Genomic DNA, 26,466 nt, shown 5'->3' with positions numbered 1-26,466 from the left:
CACGTAGTACCTCTTTTTGGGAAGAAAAATGACTAAGTCTTATAGGATGCCTTAGGGTTTGTAGCCCTTAGCTTCTGGGGAAGGTAAAAGGAAACCTCACCTGCCACTCCTCCCTGTGCCATCCTGAGCCCAGACGGTGAAGGTGCCACCGTGGAGAGGTGAGTCCCTGCTCCGGGGCACACTCCCACCCCCATGTCATTGGCAGTGTTGGCTCATTCCAGTTTGAATTCAATAATTACTTATTTGGTAATTCAGCACATTTTTATTATATTCTATTGAATTCTTCCCACATGCCCAGTGTTGTGCCGGGTGCTAGAGATACAGTGGTGAGCAAATCCCAGTCCTTGGCCTTAGGGAATTTACAGTCTCTTTGGTGCACTGTTTCTTATGGAGTATTTTTCTCAGAACCCTCATCACATGAGAAACTCAAAGGACTCTGTGGCCCATAGCTTGGAACACTGCAGTCTTGACCTCTTGTAGAGTATCTCAGCAAGCATTTGCTTATTAATGCCCCTGAGGATACCTGCCTTGGAGGAGGGGGATAATCTTTATTTAATCTACTATTTCCCAATTACTTGATCCCAAGTTCCACCCCTACCACCACATTTTCCACACTGATTGAGAAACACTGATCTAATGGCGTTTTTCCTATCCCCCTAATCTCTCAAGAGAATAAGAAATATCTTTTAAAAATCTGGGCATCCCTTTCTGAACAAGTACAGAACTTTTTACCTATCCTTGCTTTTGATGTGTGTTATATGGTGCCTAGTATTTGTGGGTCTGTGCATGTCCCTGTACATGTACACACACGGAGCCCCACGTGAAACAGATAAGTCATGCAGTCAACTTTCTTTTTTCTGCTTTAGCGTAATTAGAGATTAATGAGAAATGTATCCTACATGTCTTTATCTTCTCTGGTGCCCACCACAGGGCCTCACACCTGGTAGGTGTTCACCATCAAAATCAGGTTTGGAAGATTTTTTTTCAAATTTTCTCTTTTGTGCCAGTGAGAAAATCAGATTTCAGGGACATCGAATTCTTTTGCCCACAGATACCCTGAATTGGCCAAGTTGGCCTTGGCATCCGGTCTCTGGGATCCCAGCCCAGTGGGGCCTTGCTCCAATGTCACTGTGCTACTCTGTTTTGCCCGATGCAGCACATTGTCCCCTAGTGAGGGAGTCTGTCTCCCCGTCCCCTCCCCTGGCAGATGGCCATCTCTCTTACTGCCTGGGGTGGTCTTGGGCATTGCCAAGAGGTCAAGTGCCCTTTGGGAAGCCACAGTGGATGGTCAGCTTTCTTGGTTTGAACACACCCACTACTCACTGCTGTTGGCTGCTCTGTTTGCTTATGACACCTCTTGGTGAATGAGTAAGGCGAGTGGGAATGAGTATCTGCAGTGTCTGCAGTGTTCTCCTCTGTGCACTGTGGAACATCAAGGCTGAGGCTCCTTATTGTGTGGCAGTTTGAGAGCACAAAATGGTGTTGAATGACACCAAGGGTTTCCTTTACGGCAGAACAGTAACCAAACTGACATGGAGATGGGGGTCTGGGTACCTGAAGGGTGAGGCTGGGGACAGAAGTACTTTCCTCTGTAGTTCAGAGATTTGCTGACTCTTTTCTCAGGCCAGTGTCAGGTAGCCACAGTTACAAGAGCAACTTTGCTCTGCCTCTGCCGTGCCGTACTGAGTAGAATATGACATCCCTCACTTTACACAACAGATGTATGTTCATCAGTTTTTTTTAAGTGAATCATATTTTAACTTCACTAAGGACCTTAGGTCACTAATGAAAGGAATCTTATTAAGAATCATTTCATAAACCCCCAACTTAACTTTTAGAAAACTGACCTTTTCTATGACAATCAGTAGTCATAGTTTTACAGGTTATTCTCCTGACTCTGAGGTAGGCGCTGGGTATGCGGTTATCAGCAAAAAGGAAGGTGAGTCTCAAGTGGAGGGGTTTCCTCAGTCAGGGATGGGGAAGTTATACCCATTTCCATAAGCAAACAGAGCAGCCAACAGCAGTGAGTAGTGGGTGTGTTCAAACCAAGACGGCTTAGCAAACAGGGTGCTCTTTAGGGTCTGGAGTGGGGAAGGAGCTCAAGCCAGGCTCTGAAGAGTAGGAAGGATCAAGACAGCATTTGGGTGGGAATGGGAGCTAGGTTCCACAGCCCTAGTTCGGTCCTGCTTTGCTTTCATGTTTTCTGAAAAGGAGACTTCCTCTGAGCCACCCTGAACGTGGTTTCAACTAAGACCCTAATACATGATTCAGGAACACTAAGACCTGACTGCAATCCTGCTGAGATTTCTTTCATTCTTGTTTAATTATGACACATAGGACAGCAGTAATATTAAGTGAAGTTTAATTATTTTTAGGTGGGCCTTTATTTTGTAGTGTTAAGAAGAAACAGCCCCTATGGAAACATTCCTTTGAGAACCTCTTGATAGATTGCATATCGCTTCAGGCCACATACTGCACAGGCTGCCTGAGGGTCTTTGATGAGTGGGAGATGCAGGTACCATGTCTGGTATGGTGACCAATGGCGATGATTGTGTAAACTCATTGGCGTCATTATGAGGTCAGGTCATGAGTTAGGTATGGTCACTACTACCCATTGAATGACCAAGTTACAATTAAAAAGTGATCTGGCCTTTTCTGTACCATACCTACATGCTCATGCACTCTGATCATTCTCCACGGGATTAAACAGCTTTCCAGTGGTAGGGAGGCAAGGCAGACAGGCCGATATATTAAGCCAGTAACTTTAATTTCAGTCAAATTCAAACCAGTGTGTTTGACCTGAGTTTGTTATGTTGCGTGCTCTGTGGGTTTCTAGAGTAACCCGAGCTAACTAGGAAAAGCTGCAAAACTATGCTTAATTAACTATCAAATATATGGTATCAAAAGGGGTAAGGGACTTCTGACTCCAGAAAAGATGGAATGATCCTATTCTTCTCAGTTTCTCTCTCCTACAACTAAAAACCCTGGACATAATTTTCATTTCATAAAGGTATTATGCTCAGTAAGTCCGACAGAGCCGTAAGGAATTATAGAAATTGCATCATCTGTTGAGAAACTAAAATTTTCAAATTTAAAACTGCCAGATGATTTTTAAATGGATGGCATTAAATTATTGTCAGCAGTGTAATATTTTTACACACAGACACAATGATTGTTTCCTGGCTTAAAAAAAAAGGTATAGCCTATAATTATTTCAGTAAAAGTTTAAGTATTTATTGAGCATATATTATATTTTAGACACTGCTAGATTCTGGGGCTGCAAAGCTCAAAACATACCAACCCTGAACTCATGGAGATTCCTGTCTGGTGAGGAGATAGACATGCAAAGAGTGATAGTCTAGAGCATGACAGCTCTTCTGATGGAGCCCTGTAGGTGATACATGTGGAGTTCTGCAGAAGGCAGTTGGAAAGGCTTCCTGGAAGAAGTGGAACCTAACCTGGACCTTGAAGCATGGGTAGTGTTTGAAAGAGAGAAGGGCAAAGAAATGGCTGAACTCCCAACTCTTTCTGTGTCCTGTTTCTTTCAACGAGATGACAATGACTGAACAACAGCAAAGAAAGAGCAGAAGAAATGGAGAGTATTTGGAAAAGAAAGGGAAATTCCTGCCTCTGCAAGATTAAATGCAGATTATTAGAAAGAGGATGGTAATACTGTAAGCCTCCTTCACTGGGCTAGATGAACCTTTAGAGGCTCTAAGAGTTATGAGCTAGGTCACCGTTAGGGCTTATAGCAAGGAGTGACTTCAGGTTTGCCCCTTCTGGCTTCCCACTCATACGCAGAAGGCTGGGGATAAGAAACCTGTTTAATGTAGGTTTGTTTTTGCCTTTTTGTTTGTTTGTTTGTTTTTGGTAATTATAGGAAATGAAAATTCTCAGACATTTTTAGATTCTGGTATGATCCCATTGTGAAATAATCCCTTCCAACTGAACCCTATAAAACCTGTCCTGAATAATTTCATCCATGCTACTTCCCCTTTAAAGATATTACTGTCTACCTAATCATCCCCCTCCTCACCCTTCAGCATTTCCCGCCCAGCCTGGGAAGCCAGCTCCAAGAGGGCTTTGCCTGCATGAGCTGCGATGATGGAAACAGAGGGAGAACTAGAGAATCTCCCTTGGCCAGCCTACCCCCTGCTGCCCTGGGGGAAATACAGAATGGAAAAGTCCTTAAAAAGCAACTGGAGACATTTTTCAAATGAGTTTTAATAATCTGTGAGTATGGAGTAAGAACTGTCAAGGAGTCTTAGCAAAGTAGGCAAAAATAGTTTCAAAGAAATCTGATGCTTATTTTGACTGTTAACTTTGAAGAACAGCAAACATGAAAGCAAAAAACCAAGTGAAAATAGGGCCATTGCTAGATTTCTTTTTAAAAGAGTTGACTATGTCAGATTAAATCTAAGAGCCAAGAAAGCGACTGAGGGAAGTATGGGCCTCTTTCCTACTACAACACACTGAGGCAGCAGGATGCAGAAGGGGCTGGTGGGTTTGACTGGGTCTGGGGAGTGCCTCACAGGAGTAGAGTAATGTGTCCAGCACCATGAGTTGGTCTGTGGGATGGGCAGCCACCTGGGAATCAATATGCTTGTCAATACAAAATTTCAAATTGAGGTAGCCTCAGTAATTTTTAACAGATTTCAGTGAAGTGAGGTCCATGGAGAGGGTACAGGCTTAGCATTCGTAGAATCAGTTGTCAATGTGATTAGATAAACTTAAGCAAACTCTTATCTCCTTACTTCTGAAGACCATCCTTGCCTGATAGTGGGCTGGACAACAATGCCATTTCTTTTAATCATTCAAGGAAGTCATCTTTAGTGAGGACCTATGCAAATCATTGCAGAGTGTACCGAGACTTTTATGCCAAGGCCCTCTGTCAGAAGAGGTGGGGGATAAGCTCTGTTCTCTCGAGGAGGGGTTGCCTGAGGCCTGTGGAGTGCTGGTGGAGGTTAAGGGAAGTGGGGTGCTTTGTGCAGACAGGCTAGGGGTACCCCAGCCAATCAGAGAGAGGAGATCATGGTTTTCATAATCATTGTGCAAGGCTTCACTGAGGAGGAAGACCTGACCCAGGTCTTGAAGCATGAACAGGATTCATCCTGCATGAGGAAATGAAGGTTGTAGAGTTAATTAATGCTCACGTGCCCCCAGCGCGGGGAGGTATGTGTGTTGGCTTTTCACCTGCAGTGCTGTTGCTTCATTTAACTTCTCTGCCTCTAAAGAAACCTTGCATTTGAATAGGAAGGTCGCTTTTAAAAATGCCTTCACTGTGTCAGCCATCCCCCTTGTTCCTCATGATGTCCCCATGAGACAAGCATGGCCAGTCCCTTTCACAGATGGGAAAACTGAGGCCCAGCAACATCTTACAACTTGTCTGTAACAGAACCCAGATTGGAATCAAGATTTCCTGACAGCCTTTGTTCACCTAACTTCAGCTCCTCCCTCCTGCCTAAATTCTGTACTTCAAATACCCTTACCTCCAAAGCCTCTTTTCGCAGTCCCCGTTTGCTATCACACACATGAGAAAGGGTCTGAGAATGACAGTTCTGTTTTACTTGTACTCAGTGAGACTGGAATTTTAAAAAATTAATGTTCATTAGTCTGAGAATAGAGGGATCTGTCAACCTGTTTCTAGAAACATTTCTGTTTTCTAAAAGTACAAGAGAGAAGGGAGGAGAAGGGGGACATATTTTGAATACTGCACGAAAAATGGAAAACAGAACTATTGTATGGGTCTAGAAGGGTTGTAAGTACATCAGTTGTTTACCTCCATGATTGTGTGGCTGACTGGAAACCTCAGCTTGATGCTGCTGCCCGGCATCAGGAGAGTATCATGCCATATATGGCAAGCCCAGAAAAAGATCAAAATTCAGAAGTTTAATATGGCTTCTCCTGAATGCATATCACTTTCATACCATGGTAAAGTTGAAAAATCATTAGTTGAACCATCATAAGTTGGGGGACTGTCTGTATATCCAAAACGGGCTGCAGTAGGATGAGGCCCTCATGTATGTCCTCTCAGCTATCACTTATTGAGCACCTATTGTGTACTGTGCCATAGGCATCCTAGCGCACCATGCTACCTGCCAATGGATTTGGTGATTTAGTGGTAAGCAAAGTTTTCCACCATAGAGAGAGTAAGTGACCAGGACATTCTACTGCTCCATTGGCAAAAAGTTGATCATGAGAATCTGCTCTGTGCCCGCACCTTAGTAGGTATCCTTGAGAGATAATAGGGCCTGGGACTCTTACGTTCAAGGAGAGATGATATACATCAAAGAGTAACTAGGGTAAAGAGTATGTGATAAGGAGGAAGGAGCGACTTATGCTTAATGAGCACCTAGTATGTGGCAAGCCTTGTGCAAGAACTTGTTTAATAAATCTTACACAAGTCCCGTAGGGTATAGGTATTGTTGTCATTTCTTTGGGTAGATGAGGAAACTGAGACCCAGAGAGATTAGCCACTGGGCAGGGGTCATACAGATAGCCAAGTGGTGGAGCTGAGATTCAGACCATTGATCCCCACCCCGCCTCCTGTGGGAGAGAAGGGCTGCTGTAGAAGGGGTGGATGAGGAATGTGCCCTCCGGGGAGTCGCTGGGTGAAGGGTGAGGAGCCGGGCACAATAAGTTTCAGGAAAGAAGGGGTTTGCAGGAATAGACCCCTAATTTACGACAGTAATGACATGTCTTGCTGCAACAGCAGGCTCACACTGAGAGGGCGTGAGAAAGCTCCATAAGGAGATTCTGGCTAAGTTGTGGAGTTATTACAATGCCAGGCCAGGTGTTTGGACTTATTCTGGAAGTAAAGGATTCCTTGAAGATATTATAGGAAGTGGTGACTTAGAAAGTGCAATGTGGCAGCTCTATATGGTATGGATTAAAAAGAAAAAAAGTAGAGATACAGGTGGGAAGGTTATTTCAATTACCCACGAGTCCAGAGGCAATGGGGAAGAACTTCTCAAGGGAGACTTGCTCTCTGCATCTGGGAAGGCCAGCCTGCTTATGATGAAACTAGAGTACCCCATCAATACTCTAGAAAATAATCGATTGTGTAACCCTGGGCTGATGAGAAACAAGAACTTAGCTTGCTGCCAGTTGGGTTAAGTGACCTACACACTTCTAAAGTATCAGTTGCTCACAGTTCAATGGGTGCATAATGATCCAATTTAAATAAAAAGATTCATTTTGAAATCCAAAACCAGAGGTCCAAGTCATCTAATCTGTTCACCAAACAAAGCCAGTTTCCTCCTTGGTTGACGTCAGACCTCTCCTCTCCCCACACCACCATCTGTTGGAGTTAAGAATTTGCCTTTCTTTTAAGTGTCTATTTTTAGATTCATGTTGAATTTTGAGGGTGGACTGATGTTGTTCTGCACCTGGAGCACTTTGTAGAGAAGGTTCTGCCCAGTCTATTGAGATTACTCAGCTTAAGCAATGGGCTTTCCTCATATAACCTGAATTTTTTTTTTCAGATAACCCTGCTGGCCCTTAGTGCTTTGGCTTTGAATATCTTGCCAGGTGGTGGGTGTGTTCCATTTGGCTATTTGTGTTTATTTGTGCCCTCTTGATTTGTAGGGGACACAGGATATAGGAAAGAGGGCTTCATGAGTCAGGAAACTGGTTCTAGCTATGGCTTCTGCCACTGATGATTGCACTGAGATATTTCTGTGGGTGTTGATTTCCTTGCTCATGATAAAGAGTAGGGGAGGTCAAAGAGGGGAGTTAGACAACATGATCTATCTATAAGATTCCTGAATCTGATTCCAAAGATCTGTGAAAATGCAACTGCCTGGGAACCATGCACGGGCCCATTAGAGACTCACTTGTTACTAATGTGTGAGTGAGAGAAGAACAATGGTAAAATCAATGAACTTCACTGCCGGTTAGTGTTCCTTTTTCAAAGCTCAATTTAGTAAATGCTTCTACCTCCATCAAAGCTTCTGTGATCACAAGGCTGCCATTCTACGTCAAGAGTCCAAATTCAACACACTTTCAATGACTAATGGTCCTACGTCAAAAAATCTGCCAGGAGGTATCACAGCTATCTCATTAAAGCACAGCACAGTTTCTAGCACACAGCAGGCACAATAAATTTCAGCTTCTGTCTTACTGGTTAACAGTTTCAATATACTCTACAAAGATAGATCCCAAGCTGGAATGAGAGCTTTGCTATCTTTATTTGCCTATAATGATGACCACTTTTGATCAGTTGGCCAACTGTTTGTGAAACAGCATTGAGAAGCCATTATTGGTAGATTTGACCCCCAGACACACTAGCTACATAAAGAGAAAATAAGTATTGCCAATTCCCTAACCTGATCCCAGATTATCCTTAACTACAGCTATGGCCCATTGTCTTAACCCATCTAGTCATTTCACATGTTCATCAGGAGGATATCAAGCAAGAGATGAATGAGAGCCATCCCTTCTCCAAGAAAAAGTCTGTGCCCAACTAGAAGATGAATGCTTTGTTATATCATTTTTGTTTCTTAAATGGTGAAATCTAATAAATTGAGGACCATAGCTAGTTAATGTGAGGAACACATCTTTGGTGTGTGTCCCCAGGAGTTAGGTGAATCAGCCTCTTGACCAGCCAACTCATAGCCTGAACTGGGGCCAGCGTAGGTGTGATGGCATGACTGGCTCCTGCATGGCTTCCACAGGATTCCAGGGGATTCTTGCTGCACTGCCCCCTCCTTCCTTCTCCTTCCTGTCACTGAGGTGGGCAGGGTTTACATAATTGGAGCTGGGCCCCCAGTGTGGAAAGAAAAGATTACTGGTTCCAGTAAAGAACATCTGGGACAAAACTGCCTCTCTGGTGACTTGTCTCAGGCTGCTGTGTAGTAAGACTGAGAGAGAGAGAGGTGTCATCTAGGTGGGCTTGTTGTTACCTAATATTTCAAGGTCGTCATTGGCTCAATAATAACAAAATTTATATAGTACTTATATATAGGGTTCAGTTTAAAGCATTTTACATGAATACTGTATTATTGTTAATGTAAATTATTTCATCTTCAACCCTCTGAGGCAGGACTGTTATCGCAAAGTGGCAGAGCCAAAATTCAAACCCAGTTAGTCAGCTTCCAAAAACTTCATTTTGTCTGAATGCCCAAGGGAGATCAAGCTTCTGAGGTTTGATGAGCACTAACCAAACTTCCAGGAGACCCAAGTGTAAATTAAATAGCGGTTGGTTGATTTATCATGGGGTGACTATTTGTGTATGTTGCTCAGGGCACCCTGGAATAACTCTTGGGGAGTAGTATCTTAGGCACTCTGAATTGGGAAAGCAATGGAAGAAAACCCACACCCTCTTCCTACTAGAACTTTTTTTGCAGAGGCAGTGGGAAGTTGAAACATTCACTTGTGTCCACATCCAAGCATTTTGTTTTTATCATGACATTCCAGGGAGAATGCATGCAGGGCTCACAGGCAAAAAGGATTCTCTCAGTCAACCTGTAGTGTGGCAGGAGGTACAAATTGACTCCTTTGTTGGGTCAGTACGACGTTCACTTGGGATTCATCAGCAGTATGCAATCCACTTATCAAAACACTTGTGTACAGGTTGCTAGAGAGCTAAGCTCATTACCTGGCCCCGGCTTGTGAGAAATATGAGTGGCCATGGAGTTTGGGGCCTTCCCATCCTCCAAAAGGAGCAGGGAAGGTGCTGTACGTTAGGAGTCTGAGGAGGGAGTGCTTGGCGAAAAGGGTACCTTTGTTCTCAATGTTTCTTCCACCATTCACCCAATCCACACCCATTTTGTTTATGTTTCAGCTCATAAATTAAATCCGACCTCTTTATCAATTCCTAATTCATGAAGGCTTTCTAGATTCACCAGTCTAGCACAAAAATACTGCAACCAAATGGAACACAGTTGCCATTAATGTTAAGTACTTCCATAGTCTTAATTCACCCAGAGTTTTGTACCTCTGGGAGAATTTATTAGAGATGTGACAAGTTTTTCTTGATGTTCATAAATTGGAAGTGAACTTCACAAAGGAGTAGTAGGTCCACTAGAAAAGATTTGAAAAAATATGACTTTAAAAAGTAATACATTTAGGTGTGATTGTTCACCTTACACAAAGCCAACTCCTTTTAAACAATGTTTATTTAAAAAATTCACCTGAAAACATCTTGAGTTGGCAAGCTCCATTTGGGTTGCCAGATGGAGTGGCTGATTTATAGAAGTATTAGGCGGAGTCATGAAACCCGAGGCATTAAAAATAGCAGCAATGGAGGAGCAGTACCAGGGAAGGTGAGGTGCATGGGAATACATACCATCATCTGTTTTCATATACACTAAATACCCAGTATTTTTTCGATACCTGGTATGTCTTCAGTTCAGGACCAGGTATGCCAGGGATAGAGAAAGACACAGTTCTTGTCCAAGGAATTTATAGTTTTACCTAGCAAGGTAAGACTAGCATAGGTGAACCAGAAAATTAAATGTTATTCTGCGCAAAACTGAGTTGTGCAGAAATTATCTTAGACAAGGAAGGGAGATGAGTAGGCATACTCATACAAATCGGAGGGACACTCTCCTCTAGCACATGAAGGACTTTGTCACAGCAGTAAGAAGCGGGGGTCCCATCTGTCTTTTAGGAACACAGTGGTGAGAGCCCATTCAAGCAGAGGGGTTGGTGCCGTGCAGTCAGGTCATTGTGTGAAAGGGAACAGATCCTGTCTGAGTCAGGGCTAGATGTTTATGTAATTCAGATCCTCCCATCCAGCTGCCTTGCCCAGTGTTGATCTTCTGCAACTTAAACCACATTATTCTGGAATCAGCCACCGCCACGGGAACTGAAGAGAGTCCGGTGTCCTGGGCACTGGGTAAACACAGGAAGCCAGTGTCCTGTGTATGCCACAGGCAGGAACTGGGTCCTCCCCAAATCTTAAAATGATAGATGCTTCCACTCAAAACTGGTGTGATTCTCAGTTCATCTCGATCCCTAGAAGGGTAGATTCTGGTTAGCCCTTTGAGCTATTTGTTAATTCCTGAATCTTGAAGACACTAAATTTAGCATAAAATACACACATTCAGATGTCCCTTTCTCCTCTGTAGGAAATGATACAAACAGTTTGCAGGGTAATGAGAATAAAAAGCCCATTTGATCCAAACAGGCATTTTTTTAGGAGGGAAAATACAAAGTTAGAGGACTTCATGGAAATCTACAGATTGTTCAAAGGCTATGGTAAAGACATGAAGCTTAAAATCCCAATTCCACGAAAAGGAACATTTAGACTTCATAGGTAAGGAGCAAACACGATAAAGGAAAGTAACAGTTGGACAAAACAGGAAAGAAACGTAGAAGACTTCGCGGAAATGTGAAGAATATTGTGCTGGGAGAAAAGATCTCCTTTTGGAAGACAGTATCACTGAAAGGTTTGAGCACATTTCTTTGATCTTTACTTCTACCAAAATGTCACTTTGATATAAGGAAGTGATATTTGAATTGAAAAGGTGAGGAACTGATGCCACTTACCCAAATGTGTAAGACAGTTTGCAACCAAGGGAACAGAACAGAGCAGTTCAGCTGCGGTGCCATGATGTCTTAGGGAGAATGTTTGAGGGACGTTTTTTAACACAGTTTTAGAAGAGCGTAAGACTCCTTAAGAACTGAGCCATAAGAGCAGGTGATGAAGGAGGAGAGGATACCCAGGCAAAAGATACAGGTCCCCGGAAGACACATGGAGTATAACTACATTTATATAAAGTCCCCACACAGGAGAAACCAAACAATGTTAGAGGTTAGAGGTAAATACATAGGTGATGAAACCATACACAAAACAAGGTGGTGATTACCAGAGAAATCCCCATGGCGGTCACCCGTTCCCTGGGCTAGCAGGTGGGGAGAGGGTGCAGAGGCTTAAAGGAGCTCCTGAGGGCCAGCAGCCCTTGTCTGCTTGTCAAGATGTGTGCTGGCTAAAAGGGAGTTTGTTTTATTTGGTTATTCTTTAATATGTATGGATATTATATATCTTGTGTAAGTATGTTTTATAATAAAGGGGAAGAGAACAAGATCATGAAAGTATCCAAACTACCATACCTATCAGCATTTTAAATGATATCCCTTCAAAAAACATTCTCACTGTAGTAAAAACTGAGCTTGAGGACAGTGTCTGCATATCATCTTTTTTTGCCACTGAAGTCTTTCCTGTTGTCTTTGGCAGTGAGGTCTGTCTCAAGGACGGAAAGTGTAGCAAATGGTCACATGGTGTGTTTAGCTGGAAGGATAAAGCATAGCCCCCCTCTCTTTCCCAAGCCCAAGGCCAGGATGGGGCTGAAGTCTAAGGGTTATCCTAGGTGGAATGCTGGGCCACCCCGAGCCCATCCTGCAGCCTCCGTTTCAAAGGTTGAGAATTCTTAAGGAGTCACCCAGCCCAGCCTCACCTTTCAGCACACAGCTCTGATTAGGGGAGACATCTTTCCTAGTTTCCACAACGTTGGTGTTACTTAACATTTTTTAAACCATGTTTTATAGTCAAGAAGATGTAGTCAAACATTGCATTTGGCAATTGATACTATGAAAACCATAGACATCTTTCCATTTCCCACCTACAAAGTTATAAATTAACTGTATGCTAAGCTGTATACAAACATGCTCCTTCCAGATTCTGACATACCCTGTGTGGGGGACATGCCCTTTCCTGGGGCACCCTCCCCCATGCCTGCCACCAGTGGAAAATAGCTTTCTTTGCTGCCATCACCAAAAGCAAACATTTATAGAATGGTTTCTGTAAGCCAAAAATAATAGCAGCTGTCATTTTTACAGCACTTACTATGTACCAGTCATTTTCAAAGCTCTTTACAGGTACTGATTAATATAACCCTTGCAAGGGCCTGGTGAGCTAGGTCTCCTGAGACATGGAGAGGTAGAATGCCTTCTCCAATATTGCACAGCTAGTAAGTGATAGAACTGGGATTCGAACCCAGGCAGTCTCCACGCCTTTGTCCTTGTGCTCACCATTCCACTATGCTGCCTCGGATAATATGCTAACAGGCTTACAGTTACTGTTAGGCTGTTACTGCACTTCTGACAGTTTTATCACCACTTTCCCCACTCCTCCCCCCCCCCCCACCATTTTACAGAGAAGCATACTGAGGTTTGTTCAGGCAAGCTTAAACAGTAGAAGGAGCCATGAAAGTAGCTTGGAAATGGGACCAAAGGAGATCTCGTTTTGTTGGTTGTCCCCCACTCCTTCACTCCCCCACTCACACCAGCCCCTTCCCACCCCACCCCCATAAAGTGAAAAGTCCTCCCTATGTCCGCATATCCTAGGGTGGGTGGCTTCTGAGGCAGGAGGAAGGAGCAGACAGACCGTAGAGCAAGAGCAAGCCTGTTCATGTGTTGCTAATTGCTTAACCATCATGCAAAGGAGTTTGTCTTATTATGGGTTTTTTGTGGGAAAGCTTTTCATACAATGCTGGCTGATTCCTGAGCCTTAAAGTAAACAACTACATCATCCTGTACAGAGAGAGTCAGGAAAAAGGAAACTGCAAGAAAATATCAAACTCTTCCAGCTCGCTCTCTTTTTTTAAAAATGTAAGTGGAGGAAATGATCTTTAGGGGGATTTGCTGGGGTTCTTTTATCAGAAGGCTCTGTGGGTAATGACCACCTTCCCAAGCTATGTGTTTGAGTAAATGTTTCCCACACTGTGCTTTCTTCTCAATGCCCTCACGGTGATGCAAGGAGGAATCTGCCCACAAAACATGGCTAGAAGATTCTGTAAACCCATTGGAAAGTTAAGCTACTTCTAATCAAGGAGTGGTGAAAAGTCTTCACTTGCAAAATCACTCAGTGCCAGAGTGGGGTGACCCAGCTGACGGCTCTTTGTGGTCCTCACAGCCTGGAGGGGAACATGTCCTCTTCTGTCTTGGTCATCTAAGAGCATGGAGAATATTCTAGGCATCCCCCTTGCACATGGAAAAGATAGCCCGGGAGAGCCTTCTGGATAAGGACATGCTCTAAAACACAGCAGACCTGCCAAAAAGCCAGCTCATTTGCTCACCAGCATCCCAGCTGTAAACCTCCCTGTGTAATGTCCACATCTGTTAAACCTACGCTAGGGCTCTTTGGAGGGCCTCCCTAGTTGCCTAGTCAGACTTAAGCTTTTCTTGTCATTCCAGACCCCCTAAGGGGCTGCGGGGCTTGGAGAGTGGGGGAGACTAGATGGCCCCATCAAAGCTGCCCATGGGCATCCCACGCCTGCACAGACCCTGGAGATTCTGGAGTGCTGTCCTTCCCCTCCCACACCGCATCTTCCAAAGGAGATTGGAGTGTGTGTGAGATGTGGATCTGCTGCCTTTAGGATGGCTGACGTCACTGTCTCCCAGGGCTGCTGGTGTAGCAACACTTTCCTATACAAACTGTAACTGTGCCCTTGTGGATAAAGTGAAGGTTCCTGGGGCCAGGATTCTCACCTGGCCCTGGTCGGCTAGCTCACTACACAGGTGTGGGCAATACATCATTATTGACCCTATATAAAGAACTCTGCCCAGTGCTCTGGGCAACATGGTGGCACAGCTGCAAGACTGCAGGAGAGCAGAGTAGAGGCTGGAGTGGTAGCAGCACTGAGGACAGAGCCCCAGAGGACAGCTGTGTGGGTAGAGAGGCCCAGAGGCAGAGACTGGCTTGCTGCCTACAGACTCGCTCTGAGTGAACAGGATTTTAGTGATTGACCTGTCACCGTGTAAATAAAGTTGGGTATAACCCTTTCATCCCAAGAACGTTCTACTGTCATTCCTTTGGTCACATTGAATCTATAGTGAACTTGCCCAGGCCTGAAACCCATTGGCAAGACAGCCCCAGCAAAGAGGAATTACCACTTAAACAACTTTGACCTTTTCCTCTCCCAACCCACCACTTGTTTCTCCTGTTTGTTCATGATGCAGGACAATCTCTGTCTTCCTGGCCTACAAACTCTGGGGTCCTAGTCATCTTGTCATCCATGGTGTAATCTCCCTGAAAATAGTTATTATTTTGTGTTTCCTTTTATGATAGTGGGAACTTCTCTGGCGTGTGTGCCTTGCACTCATCCTGTACACATCATTCATTGCATGTTGCAGCATCCTATTTTTAAACAGCCTCCTTGTGGATGACGGTAGTAGGGGTGCGTATTAAATAGAGTTCCCTTAAATACTATTTTGTGTAGTTATAGTGGAATTAGCCATCTTGATTTTTATTTGGAATGAATCACTTGTGGAAGGAGTTTTACAAATAGACCAGAAGAGCTTGCATACTTTACCATGCTATTTTGAGACTTTGAACACTGCCCACAGCCTATAAAATGAAATGTCCTTCATCAGATGTCCGCCTGCCCTTCTCAGTCTCTGGATACCACTGTGCGAATTCCTGCCATATTGCCTGTTCCTCTGCCTAGGATGACCCAGCCCCACTTCCCTATCCAGACACACACCTGCTCATGTGCATCCTCTTCCTTGGACCCTTCAGTTCATCTGAACCCCTTTAGCATGTATTACTCTGCTTTCTTGACACCCAGTGTATATAGTATGACAAGCTGATAGATTTGTATGCACAAACATCTTACCTCCCCAGAACACCTGTAAGTGTCCACAGGCCAACACAAACTTCTCACACCGGGGGCCTTTCTCAAGCGCGCGTGCGTGTGTGTGCGTGCGCGCGTGCATGCGTGCAGACAAAGCCCACTTACCCAGAGTGAGTCCTCAGTAAATGCTTCCTGCTGTAGTGATATGAAGGTAGTGAAAGCAAGCATGATCACACCCAGCAGGCATCACTTTGGGGATAAAATCAGCTGATTGAATGGCTATTGTCTGGCAGCTAACTCATCATCCTCCCTCTTGCACCACCTGGCTGTGGAATCTTGACTCTAGCACCCTGCTTCTCAGAGCGCCCACTAATTAGTTGCAATTAGCATGGGAGAGGATCCAAACTCTTTTTTAACTTCCTCTCAGCTTAGACAAACTTGTCTCACAGCTCCTCAGGAGCAGAGTCTCATTTTGAACAGGCGTTTGAATTTCAGAAGTCTATTATTTTGTCTGTTTTGGGGTTTTTTCTTTAACTTCCAGCCCATGAACCTTAGTTTCTACCTCTACAAAGTGCAAGAGCTGCTGTGAGAATTCAGTGATAACATATATGACCTTTAGCACAGGGCCTGGCAGGGGGCACACATACAACAAACTGCTTTTCAGAGGCCTTTGTATAGTATCGCCTCTGTCTTCACAGAACCTATGGGGTAGACAGGGTGGTAGTGTTGTATTTTCCTCTGTTTGACAAGGAGATAGGCACAAATCAGTGACAGGAATTGTTCAAGGGCCCATGATCTGTGAAGATCTGGGACTCAGTTGAGATCCTTCCACACCCATTTTGGCTGGTCTCCTGGCAGCATTCATTTTGGAGGGCAGTGGGGAGAGAAGGCAGCTTTCCTGTGGAGTGAACTCTGGTGCCTGGCTTCTGCCTGAGAAAATACCATCCCTCTCTTCAAATGGGCATGAGTTTGCTGGCAGGACTTGCCCTCATGATGGCAGGCCACCTCCTCACCCCTAGCTTTCCAGAACCTTCCTCTATGCTTACCTCCAGTAGTAGCATTTGGTCATGGGTACCATGTATTATTCATGCATCACAGTTATCACAGAAAGTTCCAGATGACTTGGGAGTTTTTATTGGCTAGGCTGAAAAATACTGAGGCAGTGATGGTGTGTTAAGGCTCAGAGTCAAATTGGTTAAGCAAGCAGTGATTTCTGAAAAGCCCTGTAACCCTAGAAGTTCCTAATCAGGAGGCTGAGAAAGGGATGGAGCATTTTAATCCTCTCCATAATTTCCTCATTAAGAGTGACTCTGATTAGTCATGGGTAATGTTTCCAAGGTGTGTGCTTTTTGGAAATTAATGAAATTTCATGTTTCCCCAGCTCAGACTTACACATCTGTGGGCTAACAGTGATTTCAGCTATGAGAAAGGAAGTCTTTGCCAAGAATTCATCATGTACTGGAAATAGGAAAGTACGGAAAATGAAGTAGCTATCATCAGTGCTGCTTCTCAAGGTCAAGGTTTCTTTCATAGAACTGGAGCCATCCAGTTGGAAGAGAAAAGCCCATTCTCATCTGTAATCAGTGAGAATGGTGTAGAAGCATGGATCAGATGGCCTCATTCATGATGCAATAGCAAGAAATCAACATGTAGTCTTTAGAAATATCAGTCATTTCTGGGAGGATTAGAGAGGAGAAAAGGGGAACCAAACATTAGTTATGGACTTAAGTTTATCATTTTCATCTACAGGAATAACAGCCCATCACCACATCGACATTTGAGGGGTCAGATAGCCATTGCTCCTCATCTTTTTCACTAGGGGTGGTGGTGGGAAGTCCCACCAAAGTGGGAGGTTTCATTGGTTTCCACAGAGACAGAGACAGGACAGAGCCTACACCCTGTCTCCTGATCACCTTCTGATGTAGAACTTGCTAAGTTGGTTATTGTAACATCCCTTATGGCAGGGTTCTCACTATTTGCCTCTCCCAAAGGAGCTGATTAAATGGAAAATTATTGTAGGTCCTGCTCTTGGAGATTTAGATTCAGTAGGGCTGGGAATTAGTATTTTTTTAGTGCAAGGTGTTTGCTGACAACACTGAGAAACAGAGCCCAGTGGTGACCTACCCACCTGCCATTGGAAAGAGCTGGCTTTAAAATCAGTCAGCAAGTGATTGCCCTTGGCACTGTCCTAGGCTTGCCGGGATTTACGAAAGATTCCAACACTGAGCCTTATCCTTAAGAAGCATGTGTATGAAATGGCAGAGGCAGTACAGGATTTGGCAGAACCAGATGCTGGAGCTGGGCAGGTTCCACCAGGGCAGGAGAGTCAGGGCCCCTGGGCACGGGAGGTGTGGCTGCAGCCGAGTGTGGAGGACTGCAGAATTTGCACAGATGACTCCGAAGGGAAAAGGGGAATTTCTGATGAGTGGCCACCAGTGTGGGGTAGCCGTGAGCTTGATACTTGACCAGCCTGAAGGCATATGCTTCAGTGTTGAGAAAGTCATAGGCTCAGAGGGCATTGGCCTAGGCTTCCTGAAATCTGGTGTAAATGAACCTGGAACGGACAGTAGCAGGTAAGGATTTAGCCCAGGCCATGATGGAGAAGGCACACAGCACTCTGGACTTCTAGAGCTTATGCTCTGAAATAAGGCACCATAGACTGTGGTCAGTATTATATGTCAATGTTGCTTGTAAACAGTGTTTCAGATTTTCAAAACTCTTAACTTCTAAGGGATCCTCAGGTGGGTCTTAGGGGACTATCACCTCCTTTAAATGGATAAGAAAACAGTTGGGGTGTTCTTGAAATTCGCAGTGACATGAGTTGGAATTGGGTTTCTTGTGCAGGCCTTCTGACCCCCAGCCAAGGTGCACCTGGTGCCCCACACATGAAAAGTTTGCATGTGATGACTAAGGTTCTTGGAATCATTTTATGGCTCTGACTCTGTAAAAAATGTCATTTCCGTCCATCAAACTTCAAAGATCCATCTACAATGTCTTTCTTTACAAATAGCTGTGAGGTCTGCACCCATCTCATCTTCCTAAACAAGGGTATTCTTTTTATCGTCCTAAGCCTTTGCTGCTTCGTGGTGCTGTGTGCCCTGTCCTTCTTTATGCCATGCTTATGTCTGTGATACTACTTCCCACAAACCAGACCATAAAGCCTCTAGGTAAGGAAATAGGTAGTACTCAGACTTTTTTTCTCTTTCATCTGCTTTGGCTCTTAGGATCATTGTGGATAAAAATACTTGTCCTTTGTTTGTATACTTAACTGATTGAGGTCAATCTACCTAATCACAAGAATTACCATAGAAGTGTTGATTGATTCGGCTCTCCGTGACTATGCGACAAACCAACTCAAAACCTAGTGGCTTAGAACAGCAGTAAATTATTTTACCTTATTCTGTAGGTTCTGTACCTTACCTGGAGGTTCCCGGGAAACTGGGCTAGGTGGTTTTCTTCTGCCTGCGATGTCAGCTGGCTTCCCTTTCAGCTGCATTCAACTGGTAGTTGGGCTCAGCAGGACGGTACCAGGAACCTTCACCCCTTCATCTGGTGCCCTCCACATGGGGCCTTATCCTTTGGTGGCTGAGCATAAGCTTTATGCCAGCATGGTGGCTGGTTGCCCCAGAGAGCACAAAAGCAGAGGCTGCCAGACGTTCCAGAGTTAGTCCCAGAAGGAGCACGGTGGAGATCACTTCTGTGCTTTCTCTTGTCCAAAGCAAGCCGCAGGCCAGCCCAGGTTCAAGGGGAGGGGAACCGCCTCCACCTGTCGAGGGTAGGAGCATGCCCATCAGGGGAGAGTGGAGTTGATGGAGCCGTCTTTGGAGACCATCTACCATAGTCATGAACGCAGTTCATGTTGAGCTTTCACTGTCATCAAGCACTATGCCAAGTATTTTTATGCATTTTTTAATTTAAGCCTCACAACAGTTCTATGAGGAAGGTGCTATTATCATTTCCATTTTACATCTGAAGAAGCTGAAGCTTGGAAAAATCAAGTAACCTTCCCAGAGTTGCATGGCTCTACATTGAGAGGAGTGAACTTGAGTCAAGGTGGGCCAATTTAGAACCCCTTCTTGGTGAAGAGACAACCTTGATGCCTTGATGGAACCCACAGATAGGCTTTGAGTTCTTTTATGTGTGTAGCTTCGTGTTACTTGCTGTGGGGAAAGTATAAGCCATGTCTGGGAAACAAGGCTGAAACATGCAAAATAAGTAGAGACACATATGCCAGTAAGTAATAATGTGTAAAATGCTATGGGCCACACAGTAAGTGATAGAGGTGCTTGGGAAAAGAGGAAATGCCTGTGTCTTGAAGGACTTAGGGAATCAGGGCTTCTGCTGGTCCTTAAGACTGGTCCTTTGGATGATCCGCTGGTCCTTAGGAATGTTGGGTGGGTTTAGGAAATGGCATGAGCCACAGCAAGGAGGCTGGCAGAGGATAGTGCTCACAGATGAATCAGGAAGGTGGATAATAAGCTGGGTCCTGACCCAGAGAGCTGGAGGAGCCACGGAGGCTTTCGGCTTCCTGAGACAGCCTGGGAGGGTCCTCTGGAGGCAGTGCCCCCGATTCTATGACTGGAATGTATCCCTCTGAGATGTGGGCTCCTTGAGAGCAGAGACGGCGACTCGCCCATTTTTGTTGCTTCTGGAGGAGCTCAAGAGAAGTAAAGAATTCCAGTCAGTCAGTGTATATCAAAATAGTAACCTTAGAGGTCACCTATCCAGCTTCTGCTGTCAGAGACAGGGAAACCTGTGCTGCCTGAGTGAACTGCCCAGGGTTGGCAGAGCCCAGACCACAGTAGAGTTCCTCTGTATTCCAGGGTGTTCAGCAGCCTCCGTGGACGTTAAGAGTTTGGGCTCTGGAGTCAGACTGCCCTGTTCCTTAGGAGCTAAATGACCTTGGGCAAGTTTCTTAACCTCTCTATGCCACAGTTTCTTCACTTGAAAAATGAAGATATTAATTCCTACGTCGTAGAGGTGTCATGAGGATTTAATGACGTAACTTGAGTGAGGCCCTGAGAGCAGTCCCGAGCGCATAGTAAACATTCGGTAAATGTTGGCCATTACCAGGGCTTTGCCGCGACTCTCTTAAGGAGGCGGCCGTGTGCCTCTACCTGCATACTTGGTATTATGTTCTCCCTTTGTCAGAGGATCTCCCAACCAAACTCTTAATTTTGAAAACATTGTCTATAGATTTTTTGGTCGCCTATCCATCAAAACTTAAGAAGTAACAGTATCACAGCTTCCTTTCCACAGAGCTCCCTCCCACATCTGGAGGGGCGCAGAAGTAGCCTGATTTCTATAACCTTCACCCTGCCTGGTCCTGGGAGCACTCTGTGGCCACGGGCTTCTGAGAAGCAGACCCAGACCAGGATTCCAGTGTAGGCTCTGCTGCCTAACCTTCTGGGGTCCTTTGGCAAGTTTACTGCTCTGTGCTGCCTTGAAGGGGGTTTAGGAAGATGAGAGGCATTACTCCAGCACAGTGCTGGTCAGATATCAGGGACTTGACTCCTTCCTGCTGGTGTGTCGTGAGGTTTGTAAATTTGGAGACTGCTGGTGCGTGGGCACATGCCACCTGTGCTTTGGAGGGACTACCCAGTAGCCCCACTATGTGCAAATCTGCACGGGCTCTCTGCAGATCTTGGTTCTGGGAAGGGGGCCATGAAGCTGGGTTTTACCCAGAGAGTCCATTCTCAGAAGCCACCCATGAGCTGTCCTTCTGCAGCGGAAGGTCTCACCTAGCCTCTTGCTTCAGACAGGGTCTCCTTCTCTGTGGCTCAGCAAAATCAGGATAACCTTGATCTCTAGGCTTACGAGCAGAGATTGTTCATAGTCTCCATTGGCCAGCTGTGCTGGATCCCCACACACCAGCAGGCCTGCCCATGTCTCACATGAGACCCCACTTCAGGGTTCCTTTGGTTCTTCTGTAGAAACATGAGAATTGAAGCTGAGCTGAAAGCCCAGACCTCCCTATGGCCCTGAGCGCCTGAGCTCCTTTCTCGCAGAGAGCGAGGGCCAAATCTCCTGTGTGGGCAGGAAGCACCGAGAGCCAGAGCTTTGTATGACTAGACCGTGCCTCTCATTGAGGCTTCCTTCAGGCAGAGGCAAACTAACTTGAAAAATTTTCCCTTGACTTCCTAGAGCTCCTAGCCAGGAATTCATCCTAGAGCCAGATGTCAAATGGGTAACTCTACAGCTGTCTTGTGAGCATGGGCTCAGCCTGGCTAGGAGATTGTAAGGTTTGGAAATAGAGTGACAGTGGGACACTGTCCTTTATAGTCTCTGCCTGCTTAAACCCCAGCCCCCATACTTCCCCTCAGAGGAAGGGATGCCCTCCCAGCTTTGGGGAGGGAGCAGATGAAATGCATAGACCAATAAGAGTCTGAGCCCAAGGGTAGAATAATATTGTCATTTATAACAAGTATCTGTTGAGCATTTATGAAATGTGGTATATATACATATATGTATACACATATATATAGGGGTGTGTGTATATATATATATATGACATATACCTTATATATGTAAGAAACACACACACATACATCACATGTATGGCCTAGCATTGTGCAAGGCAGAGGGGTTATAATAACATAGAGGTATTCATTCATTCAACCCCTGTTTATCATGTGTCTACTACATGCAAGGCATTGTCCTAAGTGTTGGGGATCCAACAGTAAATGAAACAGCTGGAAATCCTGCCTTTATAGAACTTATATTTAAGTACAGGAAGAAGGGCAATAAGCAGATCTAAAAACCTTTGATGTAAGGTAATGAAAGAAATAAGACCAAGAAAGCAAGGGAAGGTAGGTGTTGATATTTTTGTTTGTTGTAATCTGGGTTAGTCACAGAAGCCTCCCTAATAAAGTTATGTAACATTTGAGCAGGGCCATTAAGGAAGTAAAGGAGTAGAGTGGGCCATTTATCTGGGGGAGGAGTGTAACAGACAGCAGAAGCAGCTGGTGCAAAGGCCCTGGGGCAGGAGTGTGCCTGGCATTTCTGAGGAGCAGTGAGGAGGCCAGCATGGGTGCGGCAAAGTGAGCTAAAGGGAAGGTGGGAGGAGATGATCTCAGAGGCAGAGTGGGCAGTCACCTGACCATCCTAGAAAAGAAAGAACACGATAAAAACTTAGGTAACTAGCCAAGGCAGGATGTGGTGAGCACATTAAGAGGCACAGACAGTTATAAAACACTTGGAGGAAAGAACTTGTTTTCTGGACTGGAGGTGGTCACGGAAGACGACGTTCTAGGGCTGCGGCTTGACTGCTGAAAGGAAGGACAGTACAGTTGGGTGGGAGCTGGGGGTGTTCTTGGCCAGAGAACTGTGAAGGACGCCCCAAGGAGAGTTTGTAGAGGGGTCTAATGGAGGATGAAGCTGGACACAAAGGTGAGAGCTGTGCTTAGAGGGCCTTGGCTGGCTGATGAGAACGTTGTGAACACGTGGAAACCTGGCTGTCCCATGCCCTGTTCCACCAAGCAGGCAGCTTGTTCCAGGCCAGCCGAGATGCCAGCTTTCTAAACCTTGCCCAGGCCCAGGCCCATCACCCTGCCTGGGGTTCAACCCTGCCATTGCTGACTCAGACTTTCCAGTATCCCTTCCAGTGGTGACTGTTGCTCTGCCAGGGTCCCTTCCCACCCACAGACATCTTTCCCAGACATAAATCTCTGAGGTCTTCAGGAATTCTCTTTCTGTCTTTCTGGAACCACTGGAATCCCACAGGCAGGGGATGGGCAGCTATTCTTTTGAAAAGTGTTATTCAGTTTCTGGGCTAAAAAGGCATGCAAGAGCTGAAGATAAGGATTCTCAGTTCCAAGTCAGGCTTATCTGGAAGCAAACCCTGGACTTGCTCACCTCTTTCCTTCCCTTAGCAGTCACCCCTGTGTGGGAAAAGCAGGGAGGCACTGTTGCCATATGACATGGCAAAAAGGGATTACCGGCTAATGCCATTTGGTTTAGAGATGCATTGTTACATAAATACTGTGGAGGAGTTTGAATGTCCTCCAGACTAATGCTTACACCCCAGGTTGGTAACACTATAGCTGAGGATTGTTTTGCTTGCCATTTTCAAAAGAGGGAGAAAATACCCAAGCCATTATTCAGCCCAGTAATAATACTTTTGAAGGAAACGACCACAACTCCCAAACCTTACTCCTGTGGGCAGGATGTTGTGGGGCTATTGTTCTTCACAGGCCACCCTTCAGCCTACAGAAACTGGTCTGGGTCACGGTCAGATTACAGGGAGTATCAGGAGGTCCCTGGGAGTTGGAAGGAAAGTCTTGAAGACAGCAGCTGAGCTGAGCTCTGGCATAGAGAAAATCATCACTGACTTCCAAGCCAGACACATGTGTGACCTCTGTTACTGGTGCTGGTTCACTTTGGGGAAATGATTGAAACTCTGTGAGCCTCGGTTTTCTCATCTTAAAAAAAAAATAAATGGGGCAGCTGTTAGCTAACACTATGGTGGTAATCATTTTGCAATATATAAATGTGTCAAACATGTTGTATATGCAATGTTATGTGTCAGTTCTAGCTCAGTAAAGATGGGAAAAACTGGGTTAGGGCAATAATGACCATCTCCCCTAGTTGTTTAAAGGTTTGGACGTGACCATGTATGTGGAAGTACCTAGCACGGTGACTTACTGATGCCAGCTTCCTTCTTTGCTGTCTGGCATCAGCTGGAAAATCAAGAAGAGCAGTTGGGTGTGGTACTGACCAGCTGGAGGTCTCTCTTCTGTATTTATCTTATTTATAAGCCAGTTATACTCTTGATATAATTTTGAGAAAAAAAATTCAAGAGGCTGCATAGCATTTAAAATTCTTTTACAAAAACACACTGGTAGCAAATGCCAAAACTATTGAAGTTCCCAGACAAGGGAGCGAATGTCGGGTCTTGGCAAAGTGGATGGGGAATTTCTGACAGAGGTATTTGAATAAAGAAATCTAAACTAGGAAAAAAAAAGTTTCCCCAGATCTTATCATTTGCACAATGAAGAGTTGTATAAAAACTGTTTGTCCCCACCACATGTTTACTTACCAATGGGCAGGATATCTTGCAGGCCAAAAGTTCAAACTCCTGTGAGCTCCCAAATGATGTGTCAATTTATAATGAACTGGCTTCAGAAGAGGCTGGAAAAATGCTTTGACCCACAGATGCTCCTACCTCCCAAGTGTTCCCCAGCATTTGCGACTGTCCTTGGTGATAGGGTGTGAAATATCTGGGAAGATGAAATGAAGGCATAGAGGTAACAACCTCCCTCCCAGATGTCTTTTTCTAGAGATTTCCTTGTGACTAACGTTCTTGTTCCATTACATCAAACTTCCAGGCTTAGCTATACTTTGTTAATGATAAACAGAGCTGCTCTACCAACTCAAAAGAGCAGAATGACAGACATAGATGATTTATTTAGGGTTTTTTTTAATGCTGATTTACTTTGAATTTTTGTACTTTCTGCTCTAGCACCTATGAATGTCTTATGTTGGGCAGTAGATCTTAACCATCAACATCTGAAGTGCCAGCACAGTTCCTGGCTTTGCGTACGTATTCAGGAAATGTCTTTCAAGTGTGATTTATTTGTACCTTAGTCATCATATCTCCTGCTAAAATGCAGCTTAGTGTGGTGGTACCATCACAGCTCTGGTTTAAATTCCACCTCTGTTTTAACTAGCTGTGTGATTTAGGTCAAGCTACTTAACAACTCTGTGCTGTAGTCCTTTCATCTGCAAAATGAAGATAACAGCAATAAGGTTAATTCCAAAGACTAAATAAGTGAATGTAATGTGAAGTGTTTAGTAAACTATGTGACACACATAATTTGCTCTGATTTTTATTACTATTCTCTTCAAGTTTACTGCCTCTCACTCTCCTACCTCTTACCCAGTTCCTTTGTGCCTCTCACACATTCCCTCTGTGAGAGTAGCAGTTCCAGGAAGCCTGGAAACCAGTCATCAATTCTGCCACCATTTTCTTTTCATAATTGCACTTGACTCAGCAGAGCTTCAGGTCTCCAACTAATGTGTCAAAAAATTGTTGGTAAGTAAACCTTGACCTAGGCTGTCCCTTTTATCTCTATTGACCATGTTTTTCTGGCTGCATTATTAGTTCATGTTATTATAACAACAGCAATAATAACTTTGCTCCCAGGGTCTAAGTTGGATCTCTGGATCGGCTCAGTCATCTTTTTCGAGAAGCCTGCTTTGGCCTGTATTCTTACTGTTTATTTGAGAAATAGTTAAGGATGACAAATAACATTCAGGGGAGGCCCCCTCAATTAGACACAACTCTCTGCTTGCTACTTCCCTCTACGGCTCATGTTTGCCACCGATCCAAGAAGACAGTGTTTGGGGTCGCACCTTATCTACTCCCATTGGGGCCCTCTGAGGGTCTCCACAGCATCTCAGATCTATTCATCATCTACTTGAGTTGATTGTGGTTGTATTTCTGGGCTGCCATACTTTCAGCCCTACACTGTTTCTGGAATTGCCATTTTTGCTTACTGAAGGCAGGACATTTGATTTGGGTTAATATCTCAGAAAATTTTGACTTTTCAACCATGCTGGCAGGCCCCTGAAGGCAGGTCCTATGCTTTTTGTCTGGCTCACACAGTGTCTGGTTCACTGTGGGCGCCCAGGGAATGTTAACTAAATTGAACTGAACTAGGCCTTGAAGGATGATTAGAATTGTAGCTGAAAGAATTGGAGAGCTCTGGCCATTCCAGGGAGAAGTTTTCATGTACAAGAGAAGATGGGTGGAAATGGGAATTATGAAGGGTGAACACAATTAGACTGGAGTTCAGTTACATACAAGAGTAACTGGAGGGGAGACAGATGGCAATGTGCTTTGACTGCCTGAGAACCATGTTATCTCCTCTGAATCACCTGGGCCACTTTAAAAACATACCCCCTTCTGGCCTTGCCCTAGTTCAGTTACAGCTGCACCCTTGTGAGT

General features: G+C 44.8%; 1 protein-coding gene across 2 annotated transcripts in view; it reads left to right on the top strand.

Annotated features, from left to right (window-relative positions):
* Window positions 1-26,466, top strand: part of PRKCE (protein kinase C epsilon) — a 511,493-nt gene that overhangs the window by 365,530 nt on the left and 119,497 nt on the right. The window lies entirely within an intron of this gene.

This window comes from Manis javanica, chromosome 1 (assembly GCF_040802235.1).
Source record: "Manis javanica isolate MJ-LG chromosome 1, MJ_LKY, whole genome shotgun sequence".
In the NCBI taxonomy this organism is placed as follows: domain Eukaryota; kingdom Metazoa; phylum Chordata; class Mammalia; order Pholidota; family Manidae; genus Manis; species Manis javanica.
The sequence above is the reverse complement of the archived record's forward strand: the minus strand, read 5'-3'. Positions and strand labels throughout refer to the sequence as shown.